The following is a 16,696-nucleotide window of genomic DNA, read 5'->3' as shown; positions in this document are numbered from 1 at the left end:
TACAAGAATATCATTTACACATTAATTCAATATTCCATATTTTTTATTTTAGGAATGAAATAAATTAATTAAAAAGGTCAATATCATAACAAATTTTAACATTATGTAATACAAATTAATAAACTAATGGGTTGAATATAAATAGTTGTATCAAAAAGAAATGAACCCAGATAATTTTTTTTCAATTTGAGCTGAAAATAATAATCTATTTATTTCAATTTAAATAAAAATATTAATATTAATACAGTTAAAATTAATTTTAATATTAATATTTTAAAGTATACAGCATTCACTCAAACAAATCAGTTCAAATGACACAATAATAACACAGTATTCGACCAAACAACGACCTTCTCAGTTAAAACAGAATATCTGCGTCACCGGATTCAATGACAATAATCGTTTAATAAACATGATTACGAAGTAATATACACAGTCCAAAGACCTATACACAACATCAAACCTAGTCCGGAAAAGCGAAAAGTTTATAGAGAGAGGAGCGCTACGTACTTGTCCGGTTTAAAATACGAATGATACTGCTGCTGCCTGCGAGAGGAGTGGCCTCTTCGATCATCGTTCTACTTCGACTTCATACTTGCAGATGGGTTCTATTTTAGGGAATTATATTTATTGCCACTCTGCGATCCGAACTGCAATACAAAATTCAATGGTATGATTTAGGAAACAACTACAATATCACACGAAAGATACAAGGAATCACATGTATAATTACAAACTGCAAACGTATTCAACCATTAGTCATTTGCTACTAAGATTCCACATGGTCATGCAGTGTTGAATGGCAGTGAGTCAGGACGATAATTTGCCACATTATCACCAAATACTTCAATAGATTACTAAAAACACGGGCGTAGCATGCCAGTGATCATCATTCAATCTAGAATTAGATACCGCATAATGAAATTCACATCATATAGAATAAACTGAAAAAACAAAGACCGAACCATCCGATATAACTAGCATGCCGGCAATGAATGTCAGGATACCTTTTCTCTTATTTGTGAGCCCCGCATGCTAGATTGTGTTCCCCTGCCATCACCCTTGGCCGACGTATATGAGTGGCTAGACTGAGGGTTCAGGTGTGGCTCCCAAGTTCTAACTCTGACACTTTCATAATCATCTTCCTCTTCCTCTTCCTCTTCGATGTCTCTTCTTCTAGCAGAAACCACTGACTGCAAAATCATTGCCACAAGCAAAGCTAATGCCTGAAACATTGAAGGAATATTGATTAGAGTAAAGAAACCAGAAGATTTACTGGATATTTGGGGGGATCTGATATTTTATTTCATAATAAAAACAAGAACAAAAACTGCAAAACATGGTCAGAAGATCATTGCATCATAAAATGAATTTCAGTAGAACCTTAATCTGATGCAGTGCAACAGATAAAAAAGTATGTACTTCTTTATTTACTGAATTTTCTTTCGAAGGGCATAATAATAGCAATCAATTAATTTAGAACAAACTATGTCATAAACTGCATGAAAACAAGGGCTAGAAAATATACTTGAATGATGACCACACCGAGGCCAACCCATTTACATATACTTACGTTCTCTTCGACGAAAGATCGGAAGTTATCAAGTTCTCCGGTTGGGTCAAATGGAAGATCCTGTCATAGAATACAGTATTTAGTTGAAAATGATAATCTGAACATGATCAAAACCATATCATCTCATGCTAAACCCAATGCACCAAGAAGAAAAATATACCTTCTCCGACCTACGGTCAATTGCAATAAAAGCGATCGAAGCAGCTTCTATTAGAATCAGAACAATTTTGAGAAGTGTATACTGGCAGTTTGATCAAGTTAAAGAACAACTTAACAAGTGCTTACAGCTTAATTTTAGAGACACTTAACAATAAATTTGACGTATTAAAATTACTGACCAAGTATTAAGAGTAAAATAAACAAAAGAAAAGACAAAATTACGATCGAGCAAGCAATTTTGATGCATGGCATGGTTCATTGGAAAGCTTAAGGGACTTCACCAAAGTATAAATCATTAAATCGCATGATCAAAGATTCTAAGGTATAAGTATTAAAGTGAGATTATTATCCTGTCCTGTCAAAACCCCTTCACAATTATTTAAATTCCGTCCTTTTTTGCTTTCAAGAAATTTGATTAGCATTTAATGCAGTGTTCACTTCAATCGCTTATAAAACAATCGATCACAAAATAAAAAGAGAAAAATTACTATATAGAGAAAGTACCAGGGAGTAGGTAGTTCAACGGAGCTCAAGTTCAATCCGACATCGTTATCCAAGCCGGAGACCAACCCGATAGTTAAACCATCGAAAACCCTATCTCCTTGAGCTCCAATCTCTGGTCCCGAATTGAAGAGCATCGAATCCGAAACAGAAGAGTCCAGTGGGGCGCTAAAGGAAACGGAGAAATCGGGACGTGATGGTTCCACTGATCCAACATCCATATGGAATAGAGAACAATCGATACTCCCAACAAAAGCTTGGAGATAATTCAACATCTTGAGAACAAAAGCGAAGGAAAAATATAACGAGTTTAATACTTAAACTATTAGTTTGATCCGTTTTAGTATTTAAACTTTCAATTTTTTTCAAAATTTAACTTTAAATTTTGAACGAATCACTAAAATGAAACAAAAACTCAAATTTTTAATGGTGGAGTACTAAAATAAAATAAAAACTCAAGTTTAGGTATGATTTTGAAAAACATAAAAGTTTATGTTTTAAAACATACTAAAACTGATAATTTATGTACTAAACGTATAGTTTACCCAATATATTATTACATATTTAGTAGTATTGATGTGTCTATAAATCGATATAGTTTTCTCTAATTAATGTCTACATTTTGTAAGACTTTATTTCTCTAAGATACACCATTTTAAAAAAAGTTGAATCTAAGTCTCTTTGAAATCAAATTATTGATTTAACTTATAAAAATTAAATTAATTAAGTTTAAAATCTTATTTGTTTATTTAAATAGTTTTGTATTCAGGTAAGATCATTCCAATATAATAATAGTTTTTACTCATCTTCTCTGTATTTTCACCATGTCAAGGATTCTATTTATATTTCAAATGATACTTTTTATCTTCGTAGCTGAATAGATACATTCCATTAGGGATCAACTGAGAGAGGAAAACAGGTGGAGCAATAGCCTTCTGAAATTTTTAAAATTTAATATATTTTAGATAATTTTTTTTATTTTCAATTGAAAATACATTTTTGTCTTCTTTTAGAGTTTTATAAATTCGTCGTCCCTTGAGATTTTATAAAATTACTCCCTCTAATGTGAAATTATGTGTTCGTTTCTACATTGTCATCTTGTGACATCGATATACAATCGTTTCTACCAATTCACCGAAGCCCATTACAGATCCAACCCAGATACAAGCTGCCAACGCAACTAGAGCCCAGACCCGAGGCCTGAAATCCAGCCCAAGACCAGACCTAGACCCGTCCGATCTGACGAGCGTGTGATGCACGCGCCAACCCTAAGACTCGCTCGCGTACGACGCCACCAGAAATCCTCGTCGCCAGTGTCATCCTGCCTGTTTCAATCTACAGTGACCAAAAGTCAATCAACATCAACACAACAGACAAAAATCAAAAATAAAATCTTATCCTAGAAATCTAGGATATGATTACCTACCAGGCTATTATTCACTGAAGGAGAAGTCACCAATAAAAAAGAAACATAAAAAGAAAAAAGGGAAATCAGAGGGACCATTCGAGTTTTGGGGGAGAAAAAAAATAAAAGAAAGAGAAAAAGAAGAAGAAAATATTCGGGGTTTTGAAAAAGCAAAAAAACAAAGAGAAATGGGAGAGAAAACTTATTGAGTGTCAAGCTCGTCAAAGAGATGCCAGAGGGTCGTCGGAGGCTTCATTTTTCCGTAAGGTAATCTCTAGATCTACAAGGCTAGGGTGGTTTTTAGGCTAAAAGGGTTTGAGTTTTGATTTGAGGATTCGTTTGGGGTCGGTTGTGCTTCTCCGACCGCTAGCGTCGTCGTGCGCCGCCGTTTGCCACCTCGAGCTCCGCCGTAGCTCCTTCTCCCCAACGATGGGAGGTTGAGAGATTTATGAATCTCTCTTTCTTCTCTGTTTTGTGAGATAAAGAGAAATGAGGGAATGAAGAGATGAAATGCCCGTTTTGGGCTTATATTACACAACCAAAACGACATTGTTTCAAAGGGAGGGATATCAGCGTGTTTTGATAAAAAGGGAAAATTGCTTGTTAGTCATTTTCCTTTTGTTATATTACCTGTGTTTTTTCATTTTCTGGGGAAAATCACAGTTTAGATCCTTATAGTTCTGTTATGGTTGTAATATGATCATTTTAATGAAATTTTATCTTTTCATTTTGGGCTATGTATCTATCTAGTATTTCGTTTTAGTCCTATTTTCTTTATAGTATATTTGTTTATCTGTTTAGTTTTTTGCTGCTGATCTTGTATTCTTTTCATTTTAGTCATCAAATGGAATTTTTGCATAATTTACTTTAAGCTTTGAATTTTGTTACACTTACATTTTGATCATTATTCTGTATTTTGGGTTAAACCCTGAATTTTTCATGTATGTTTTACTTTTATTCTATTTTAGTCCTTTATTAGTTATGGGGTTTTTTCATTTCCAGTACCTGTATTTTGTAATATTTCCGATCTTGGTTATGCTTTTTTATTACTGTTTAGACCTTCAAATTTCTGTTAATCATATTTTGGTCCCTTAAATGCTTTACTTTTATTCTGTATTTTGGGTTAAACCCTGAATTTTTCATGTATGTTTTACTTTTATTCTATTTTAGTCCTTTATTAGTTATGGGGTTTTTTCATTTCCAGTACCTGTATTTTGTAATATTTCCGATCTTGGTTATGCTTTTTTATTACTGTTTAGACCTTCAAATTTCTGTTAATCATATTTTGGTCCCTTAAATGCTTATTTTTGGTATTTTATTTTGGTTTATAATGTTTTTATGGTTTTATTTTTAGTCCTTTATGTATGAATAGTTTTCACATTTTTTAGTTATTTGTATTGTATTAAATAAATATTATTAGTTTTATTTACTGTAAATATTTCATTTCTTATATTTCCGATTACATTTATTTCCATTGTTATTTTTATCTATTATTATATTCAAATTGCTTCAAGAACACGTATGCATAAAATGAGCATGGAAAGCATCTCTAGGTCGAAGTTATGCGATCCGACACAGCATTTTACGACATGAGAACTTGAAATAAATCTCAATTATTTTACTAATTAAATTTTGTTTATTTAGCAATGTTTTTTCTTTAAATGACAATTTTTGTTATTTTACGCAACTATCAATTTTCAATTTATATTCGATAAGCAAATTTTTCTTTAAATGGTTTCGGCTATATGAGAGAATATCCTTTAAAGATAAGAAATAGACGATATAGCTTTCCCAATGGAGAATTTCTTATCTCGAGATTTCTTTCCAAGTTAAAGAATTTTCCCTAATTAATAATTCGAAGCAAATTAATCAAATTTTAATAAATGGATCATAATTCAACTTTATATTTGATTTATGATTTCTACCAATTACGACAACGTGTAAGCGACACAGTACCAATTTTGGGCACTGTGGGGGTGTTTATCCTTCCCCACGCATAATCGATTCCCGATTCCGTTAAATCAAATCTTTGGTAAACGTAGACCATTTTTGTCTTAAAAGACGATTTTTCTTAAAATTATTTTTAAAATACATTTTTAGTTATTCGACCTACCTAACCCAAAGGTCGATGGCGACTCCTATCCCATTTATTCCAAATCAAATCAAAATATGCTAATTTTTCAAATAAATAATCATAACTGTTTTTAAAATAATATTAATTGTTTTCAAACAAAATGGCTATGACAGCTTGATGACTCTGTTGGGGAATTTTTTTTAGAGAGTCAGGTTGTAGGTCGCTTACACATTGTCGTTGTGGTGAAAATTATGAGTTCGAGTATTTAGTTAACTTATGATATTTTTATTGAATTTTTTAATTGCATCATTTTTTATTGTCATGCCAACATTTTAATTAGTTTTTGCTTTCAGCTTTGTTGAGGTTTTATCAAGATTTTTTGTTTCATTTTCCTTTTAAGTCAAAGGTGGGTACTCTCCTCCTCACACACATCACATGCATTTGCATAACATAAGCTCTAGACCCGAGCTTTGATCCAAATTAGTCGGGGTGAATGCTTTATTCTTGTAAGAATTTATTCTTCTTATAAGTTTTAGCAAATAACCCATGGGATACATACTTTATACCTTCGTATGGATTTATTCCTCGTATGGGTATAAGGCAGTGAATCCCCTCGAATTGAACTCGTTTCGTTCGAAACTTGTAATGGGTGAGGATCGAGGGTTTGGTAGCCCAAGGGGGGCACCGACATCAAGGACAATTCGAGTACCCTTTTTCTGTTAAAGCCAAAACCATGCATATAGAGAACCGTAGAACGATCACCCTAGGTATAGTCATACCAAACCTCTGTCCGTCAGTGGGTACCCAAAATAGGTGTACACAAAGGAAAATCGTTTCTGAACCTTTCCTTTTTGCTTTAAATTCTGTTAAATAAAAGCATCGAACTAGATACCATGTGGTTAGGATTAATTCCTTGAAAAATCATTTTGGGTAGATAGCATGTTCGGGTATTAATGTTATTTAATTAAAGCATGTTCGGGTAGATGTTATATTCATCTTTGAATAACATTTATCTGTATCGATTGTCTTACCTGTACTAACTAATTTCTTTTCTTTTGTTTGTGTACACTAACTTGTTTCTTTTGTTTGTGTCATTTTTCATCCTTCTTTGGATTGCATTGCATTGTCATGACATAACGTGAAAATGTTGATCCGCAAGGGGATATTCGAGAGAAAATCTTAACGAGAAGAGATAAAAGTTTTCAATCAAGTAGTCGCATATACAGACATGCACTGAAGGCTAAAAGAAGTTCAGAGTACAAGAATGAGACTTGCTCGAGGATCGTGCAGTATTCGAGACTGAAATAATGATCCATTGATCCAATGAGTAATCCAGCAGTAGATTCTTATCTACGATCATTTCATTGCTAACCATCAAGGAGCGACGCACTGACTTCAGCACTGCAGGGGAAGTAATATAATTAGGTTATATAACACTTGAGGGGCATCTTCAAGAACGAAGATCCGAGATGAAGAAATGATCCACTTCAGACTCGATATCTAAGTAAAGGCATGTTTGTAAAGTGGATTGTCTTGTAATGTGAAAGCTTTTATTTCTGGTGAAAATTATTCTACGATATTCATCGTTGGGATCAACTTTTTTGCATCTGCATTTGCATCTTTGCATTTTGTATCTGTATTTCATTTTTAAGCATTTTCACATGCATCATTCATAAAAACATGGAATTAATCCATGGAGGATTCGATGAAGTGGTTCTAACCACAGTGACAATTAAAAGAAGAAGCAAATCAGTACAGTGAGAGCTTATTCAGCTAGTTGTAGGACTGAGCTTGCCAGGATGATCTGAGAAAAGAGTCACCATATCCTAAGGATTACGATATTGAAACCGTGTACATTTACCATATAGGAAGCTCCAAACATTTCGTTGAGAACTATAAGGCACTAAAGCGCAAGATCCAGAACATGATGAATTCAGGGGCGTAGACAATCGAATAAGGATGGGGGCATTACAACTAACATTTACATCCAAAGAGATTGTTTTGTTTGAACTCGTTTTTGTTCTGTCTTTAATATGTACTTAAATATTTTTAATCTTAATCATTGAATTTATGCTGCCTTTTAAGGTGAATAGTTGAACAAGTTTTAATCTTGTAGTTCTTAGAATATTGAATGAATTACAAATTCTTTTAATTCTTCAAGAATTATAGATTTTTGAAACATGACAATATTATACCTTTTTTTATCCTGTCTAAAACTAAAAATAAAATCTCTCGATTCTTTACCTGAAATAATTCATGGTCGCTATAAAAAAACCAAATTTTGACATTCCCTCTCTTTAAGACCTTAAAACATTCTTTGAGACCTTGAAACATTCTTTTCGACCTTGAAACATTGTATGTATCTTTTTGATACACAAAAAGTCATACTCTTACCTTTCTTTGAACCAATAAAGTCATCATCGACTTCTTAGGCACAAAACCGACATTTTTTCTACCAATAAAACCTAAAAGACATTGAGTACAAGATATTCACTTTAACATGAGCCTTCTTCTGAGAAGATAGCGTGGGGCATCTCACATCAATTTTCTGAAGATGAGCTGGAATAATTGAGACATGCTTGGAGAAGCAGAAAAAAAAAAGAAATAAATTCAATATAATTATATCATGCATTAATTACATTTTTTCATGTGAATAAAAATTATTCCTGAAAATCTATCCCCTTGGGGATATCTCTTATGCAAAGACTTCTATGTATAAAATGATGAATGACATTTTTTTCATTATCCCTTCACAACAGGAAAAAAATACCCCTTGTGTCTCCATTTGAGCTTGAATGATATTTTCTTCTGATTCAACCCAAACCAAGGATCACCCTCCACACTGGAGCAAGGTGAGGGAAATATGCTCGCATGAGTTAATACATCGATCCAGATGAGAAACCGAAAGGTGAACCAAATGCCAAGTACGAAGATCTAATCAAACGCAAAAAACAAAAAACAAAAGAAAAAGAAAAAGAAAAAGATAAGAAGAACACGCAAAGGGTCTCTCAACTCAAATGACACATCGAGCTTCAAACCATGAGATTGATCAAGCATAATCATTTCAGAATCACTTCACTCAAAGATCATAGAACATTAAGAGAAAGACACATGTGAGCAGATTCAAATTGAGCAAGACAAAATCAAAGGCATCATAACAAATTGATCTTTGGTTTAATAACCCTTAAACACTTGTGTGGGCCTACTTATTTTTTTTTCATAACCGTGAACCATGGCCTACATTATGTGCCTTAAAAGTCCCTTCTAATCATACATGGATTTCTAAAAAGAAGAGAATATCTTGAGATTCCATTCTGCCCATCAAGATTAATTTTTTATTTGCAAAAGGTTTTCTAAAATCTTTAATGCATGATAGATGAAAAAAATAAAAAAGGGGTTTAAGACGTAAATCTTGAATAGCGTCTTGAAACCAAAGGAGGATTCGAGTTAAAAACCTAAAAAGGCACCTCGAATATAAAGACTATGCATCTATTACATAGAAGGCGATCGCATAAATCTCTTGATAAAGCATCACAACCCGAATGTGATTATGAGAGCTGGGAGTTAGAGAACACTTCCAATAGATAAGTACAGAAGATACTCCATCAGACCTGTGAACATCCAAGAAATGAGAACTCCATACCTTTGACCAAATACAATAACCTGAGACATTTTATCATTTCCTTACTTAACCATACCTCAAAGATAGCACTGATCTTGACACTTGTCAATTTATTGAAGGATTAACAGTGTAAATAATTCTTTGATATCCAATGAACTCTTGTTTTATGATTTGTCAATTGTGAAACCTAGAAAGGGGCAATATTTTCAAATATTTGATTAAACATTTTTCAAAACTCTTTTAATTGATATTTTCATACTTTTGAAAATAAAAGAAGAATAAAACGTTTTTCAAACAATACAATCTTTTTGGAGTGGATCTTGGTAGTTGACAAGTGGCTCTCAGACACAAAGCTCATGCTTAGAATCAGTGCTGAAGCAAGAAACATCGAATGTTGGGGCATCTTTGGAGATTCAACATCGAATATTGGGGCATCTTTGGGGATTCAACATCTTGATATAAATGATCAGCTCTTCTGAAGGCATTTCCTTCACCAGCAGGAACAAGCCGACTATTAGTATCCTTTGAGTTGTTTCTCTTGAAACAAATTTTGTATCTCGAGACAATTTCTTTTGAAAAATCTTTGAGTCTATTTCTTTGGAAATAAAGTTTTGTCTCTCTTAAGATAATTTCTTTTGAGAAAAAATCTTTGAGTTTGTTTCTTTTGAAACAAAATTTTATCTCTTGATACAGTTTCTTTTGAAAAAATCTTTGAGTTTGTTTCTCTGGAAGCAAAGTTTTGTCTCTCTTGATACATTTTCTTTTGAGAAAAAAATCTTTGAGTTTGTTTCATTTGAAACAAAATTTCGTCTCTTGAGACAGTTTCTTTTGAAAAAATCTTTGAGACTGTTTCACTGGAAACAAAATTTACATATTTGAGTCATTTTCCTTTAAACGAATTTTGTCTCTCTTGAGACATTTTTTTTGAAAATTCATATTTGAGTCGGTTTCTCTTGAAACCAAAATCCTTAAAGATGGCCTACTGTCATCATCGCGTAGGAATCGTGTCATCCCCAGACCAGACCTCCTCATCACGTAGGATTCGTGTCACCCCTGATAACTAGCCATCCTCATCGCATAAGAACCGTGTTATCACCCTCCCTAAAGATGGCCTTCCGTCCTCATCACGTAGGAACCGTGTTATCATCCCTAAAGATAGCATATCGTCCTCATCGCATAGGAACCGTGTCATCCCCTGACCAGACCTCTTCATCACGTATGAGCCATGTCAACCCTAGATAAATAGTCATCCTCATCGCGTAGGAACTGTGTTATCACCCTTCCTAAAGATGGCCAGAACTCTTCATTACGTATAAGTCATGTCATCCACCGACCAGATCTTCTCATCAAGTAGGATCCATGTCACCATTAGATGACCAGACCTCTTCATGACATATGAGTCGTGTCGTCCCCAATACCAAACACATCAAATTTAAAAAACAAAAAAAGAACCAGACAAAAACTGGTTGTTTTTTTTTGTCTTTTCCCTATTCTTGTTAACATAAGAATGTACAAAGAGGGGAAGCTGTAGACGCCTATTTTTGTATGGGTCTAAAAAAATATTATTAACTACATTATTATTATTATTATTATTATTATTATTATTATTATGTTTATTATTTTTATTTAATTTACATTTTACATGTTTTTGCAGGCCTTCACCTAGAGCCCAATTCACTGAAGCCCATTACAGATCCAACCAAGTTACAAGCTGCCAACCCAGCTAGAGCCCAGACCCGAGGCCCAAAATTCGGTCCAAGACCATACCTAGACCCGTTAGGGTTTTTACACTAACATCTAGCTGCCGCCTCTAGTGGACATGGATCGTCCGATCTGACGAGCGTGTGATGCACGCGTCAACCCTTCAGCTCCCTGCAAGCGTACGCTGCCACCAGAGATCCTCGCCGCCACTGTCATGATGCATGTTTCAATCTACAGTGACCAAAAGTCAATCAACATTAACACAGCAGACAAAAATCAAAAATAAAATCTTATCCTAAAAATCTAGGATATGATTACCTACCAGGCCATTATTCACTGAATGAGAAGTCACCAATAAAAAAGAAACATAAAAAGAAAGGGGGAAAATTAGAAGGACCATTCGGGTTTTGGGGGAGAAAAAATAAAAAGAAATAGAAAAAAAAGGAGAAAATATTCGGGGTTTTAAAAAAACAAAAAAAAAAGCAAAAAGAAAGGGGAGAGAAAACTTACTAAGCGCCAAGCTCGTCAAAGGGAAGCCAGATGGTCGTCGGAGGCTTCGTTTTTCTGAAAGGTAATCTCTAAATCTACAAGGCTAGGGTGTTTTTTAGGCTAAAAGGGTTTAGATGTTGGTTTAAGGATGAGGAGAGGGTTCGCTTGGGGTCGGTTGTGCTTCTCCAGCCGTCTGCGGCGCACGCTTGCCACTGCGAGCTCCGCCGTAGCTCTCTCTCCCCGAAGAGGAGAGATTGAGATATTTCTGAATCTCTCTTTCATCTCTGTTTTGTGAGATGAAGAGAAATGAGGGAACGGAGAGATGAAAAGTCTGTTTTGGCCTTATATTACACAACCAAAATGACAACATTTCAAAGGGAGAGATATCAACGTGTTTTGATAAAAAGGAAAAATTGCTTGTTAGTCATTTCCCTTTTGTTATATTACCCGTGTTTTTTCATTTTCTGTGGCAAATCAGTGTTTAGATCCTTCTAGTTCTGTAATGGTTGTAATTTGATAATTCTAATGAAATTTTATCTTTTTATTTTGGGCTCTGTATCTGTCTAGTATTTCGTTTTAGTCCTATTTGCTTTATAGTATATTTGTTTATCTGTTTTGTTTTTTATGTTGATATTGTATTCTTTTCATTTTAGTCATCAAATGGAATTTTTGCATAATTTACTTTAAGCTTTGAATTATGTTACACTTACATTTTGATCATTATTCTGTATTTTGGGTTAAACCCTGAATTTTTCATGTATGTTTTACTTATATTCTATTTTAGTCTTTTATTAGTTATGGGTTTATTTCATTTCCAGTGCCTGTATTTATTAATATTTTCAATCTTGGATATGATTTTTTATTACTGTTTAGCCCTTCAAATTTTTGTTAATTATATTTTGGTCCCTTAAATGCTTATTTTTGGTATTTTATTTTGGTTTATAATGTTTGCGTGTTTTTATTTTTAGTCCTTTATGTATGAATAGTTTTTCACATTTTGTAGTTATTTGTATTGTATTAAATAAATATTATTAGTTTTATTTACTGTAAATATTTTATTTCTTATATTTCCGATTACATTTATTTCCATTGTTATTTTTATCTATTAATATATTCAAATCTCTTCAAGAACACATATGCATAAAATGAGGGTGGAAATCATCATTTGGTCGAAGTTGTGCGATCCGACAAGGCATTTTACGACATGGGAACTTGAAATAAATCTCCATTATTTTACTAATTAAATTTTTTTTATTATGCAATGTATTTTTCTTTAAATGACAATTTTCATTATTTTACGCAACTATCGATTTTCAGTTTATATTCGATAAGCAAATTTTTCTTTAAATGGTTTTGGCTATATGAGGGAATATCCTTTAAAGATAAAAAATAGACGAGATAGCTTTCCCGATAGAGGATTGCTTATCTTGAGATTTCTTTTCTAGTTAAAGATTTTTTCCTAATTAATAATTCAAAACAAATTAATCAAATTTTAATAAATGGATAATAATTTAACTTTATATTCAATTTATGATTTCCACCAATTACGACAACGTGTAAGCGACACAGTACCAATTTTGGGTGTTGTGGGGGTGTTTATCTTTCCTCACGCGTAATCGATTCTCGAATCCGTTAAATCGAATCTTTGGTAAACGTAGACCATTTTTGTATTAAAAATGATTTTTCTTTAAATTGTTTTTAAAAGACATTTTTATGTATTTGACCAAACTAACCCAAAGGTCGATGACGACTCCTATGTCATTTATTCCAAATCAATTCAAAATCCGCTAATTTTTCAAATAAATAATTATAACTATTTTTAAAATAATATTTAATTATTTTTCAAAAAAAATGGTTATGACCGAATGTATCGTCCACCTAGAAGACATCGAGGAACTTTTGGCCACAGCTCCAAGAGAAGAAATCGGTGTGAAAAGTCCAATTGAATTCACCATGGATAGGAATGTAATAGAGGCCGAGATCGTCGTCTTTGGATTTGCAGTGAGCTTCATCCATTTTGTTGGTTCCACTGAACCCGATGATGACGTGAATATAACATCTATTCATCTTCGTAATATTTTAGGTAAGATTTAAAATTATTTACAGAGCAATATGTTGGATCTATTCTCTCCATCTTCAAGTTTATATTAATATTGTGTCTAATTATAAATAGAGATGGAAATTAACGATAATTGTTATTTTTTTCAAGAAAATGAAGCATATATTAAGGAAATGTTTTGATTTTATTTCTTTTCACGTTCTTTAAATTTTTATGTTAACCTTTCCTTTAGTATTTATATGCAAATCATAATTGTCTTGTAAAGTTGACGTTAACAAATTTGATTATTTTAATTATTGTCACTGAACGTAACACTCTAAACATGATCCGTTACATATAGACCTAATGTGACATTTATATATAAAAAAACATTCTCCCCTCCCCCTAATATCCCACAGATGACATTGGCAAAATCACTATAAAATTTTAATGATGGAATAATTACACTATTGGTTCGACCACATTTGTCTCTTATACAAAAATCTCATTTTTTAGCCCAAAGGCCCAATTATCTCTCAATGAGATCTATCAAGCTTCAAAAGTCCAATATGATCCTAAGCCGACTTAAACCTATCATGAAATAAACTCTCATAGGTTGATTCAAACTTTTTAATCATTGATTAAAAGCCAATTAGTCTTTTATTAATATCTCGAAGAAGTCGACTAATCAATTTAGATTTCTCTAAACTCATTTCTTAATTGATTAATTACTCTAAAGATTATTGACTGCACCAAGTATTTCTGATTTTTTTCTAAAAGAGAAAGAAACAAAATAGAAAGTAAAAGTTGATAATTTCATTACAAATAACATACATATATTTTGGTAAAGTGAAGGTCACATCCCCAGCATTTGGTCAAATCTCAATTTTGCTCCCTCTACCATACTCAATTTAAGATTTAGTCATTATACTTCAATTCCAAACTTTTGAACATAATAGAGGGACCAAAACCCAAATATGACCAGAAACATTCAAACAAGGGTGGAATTGGCAAGGAGCCCTCTCCCACCTTCCCATTTGTGCTGGAACTCATCGTAGTTTTCCGGTATGTTCTTCAAGTAAATGCCATCGTCTTTGGAAATCCAAATGCAATATTTCCAGTTGCACCTATAAAAGAAGTTGTCGTCGTCCCAAAACACGTTGAAATCCGCCTGAACGTCGTCGGACCGGCAAGCCATGAAACACCAGTATAGCGTCCTGGCGGCTGGCGAAGATGTTGAGCTTGAATTTCCACTCGAACTCGTTGCCGACGGTGAGGTTATAGATACCGAGATCGGTGTCGCCGGATTTACAGTGGAGGAACAAAATCTTGTTGCTGCTCATACCGTTAACTGCATGGATGTGCCACGTCTTCTACAACATGTTTTGTTGTTGGTCTTTGGTGGGTGCTGATGTCGAAGGATTTGTCGACATTAATGTTGCTAAAACGATGAAAAATACATGTTTCTGCAGAAAGAGCTCATTGTTTTTTGTGTTTTTGTCTCAGTTGTAATTCTTTTTTGCAATGTCAAGTAGGTCTTCCTTTATTGGTTATTTATAGTGTTTACTCGAAGTGTAATTTTATAAAACAAGGGTCACCTTTTATTAACTACATTAATGCATCAGAGTTTTTTTTTTCCTGGCATTTGGTTACCGAGATTCTTATGTCAGATCTAATTTCAAGACGACCATCAGTTTATTATTTCTTACAAATGTAAACAATTAGATTGTATCTTACAAATTAAAATCAATTATATATACGGCTTAATACACTTTTAAGTACCTAAATTATATCTTAAAATGACTTTTCTCCCTTTCTAGCTAATAACAGGGACTAATGTTTCCAACTTTACACTTTTAGGTGCCTAAATCGTAACGATCATTAAATTTGATCGTTAGCTAACATGTATTAGTCATATAAAATTTCAAAAATATTTACTTTTTAAAAAAACTTAAGATTATTATTTTTATAAAATATCATTTTTTTTAAAATTTATAGAAAAAAATCATAAAAACTCTAATTTCAATCTTCTCACCACCATCAGTCGCCACAATCACCGTCAATCACCCAAAATCTCGACAACGCCTAATCACCTGAATATCCAACTGTCAAACCCCATGATTTAAGCGACGATTATAGGAGATTGCAATGATCAGAGATACAAAGGATGACACGACTTCTAACAAGTTGCTGACGAACGACGATCAACATAGATAAAAGATGATGGTCGGGGTTTGGTTGTGAGACGATAATGACCTCAGGGGTGATGACGGTGCATGCCATGAATGGCTACTAAAAGGTGGTCGACGGACTACTTGCTCGTTTAAAATTCCAAGTTAATAACTTGGAACCCAAAATTTAAATTTATAAAAGAATAATAAGATAAATTCTACATATGATTATTTAATTATTATCCTTTTTCACTTTAACTAATTGATAGTTAAATTTCATCAATCAAATTATTTAATCATTTAAATATTATCAAATCAAACTACTGACCATTACTTGGTAACCAAAAATTAACCATATAAAATAAAAGTTAAACGCGATAATGTCTCATAAAAACACACCTTAATTTCCCAATAACTTTTGTTTGTTAAATATTTTTCTTTGATTTAATATGATTTAAAAAGAATATAATTTAAAAAATATCTTTATAATTTTAAGAAATAAATTATAATTTTTGTATACATATATTTTCATATTTTTTTAATCTATGTTTAAAATTCCAAAAAAATAACATATTTCATAAAGGCATAGTGACCAAAACATATTCCGATAGTTTTAATAACTAATAATTATTTAGAAAGTCATTCGAAAGTTTATTAACCAAAACGATAAAAAAAAATATCATAATTCGGAGAGTATGTACTTCACCAAAAAGAAACTAGGTCCACTTTGAAAAGCATAGATTCCACAATTATTTTTTACTGTCAAAATTAACCCTTAACATTTACCAAAATATTCGTTTTGCCCCTACTATATATATAACATTTTGACCTTTAACGTTTCATTTTAAGACAAAAACTCCTAACAATTGAAAGAATAATCATTTTATCATTTATTTTTTTTAAATATTTTAATGCTTAACATTTTATTTTAAGTTGAAAAAGACTTCTATTTTGAAACATTAA

General features: G+C 32.6%; 1 pseudogene; it reads right to left on the bottom strand.

The window, feature by feature from the left end:
• Positions 1 to 570: 570 nt before the first annotated feature.
• LOC120129701 lies at positions 571 to 14,760 on the bottom strand (annotated as a pseudogene).
• Between the last annotated feature and the right edge of the window lie 1,936 nt (positions 14,761 to 16,696).

Source organism: Hibiscus syriacus, unplaced genomic scaffold (assembly GCF_006381635.1).
Source record: "Hibiscus syriacus cultivar Baekdansim isolate YM2019G1 unplaced genomic scaffold, ASM638163v2 tig00110503_pilon, whole genome shotgun sequence".
NCBI lineage: Eukaryota > Viridiplantae > Streptophyta > Magnoliopsida > Malvales > Malvaceae > Hibiscus > Hibiscus syriacus.
Note: the sequence above shows the minus strand (reverse complement) of the source record. Positions and strands in the feature narration are given on the sequence as shown.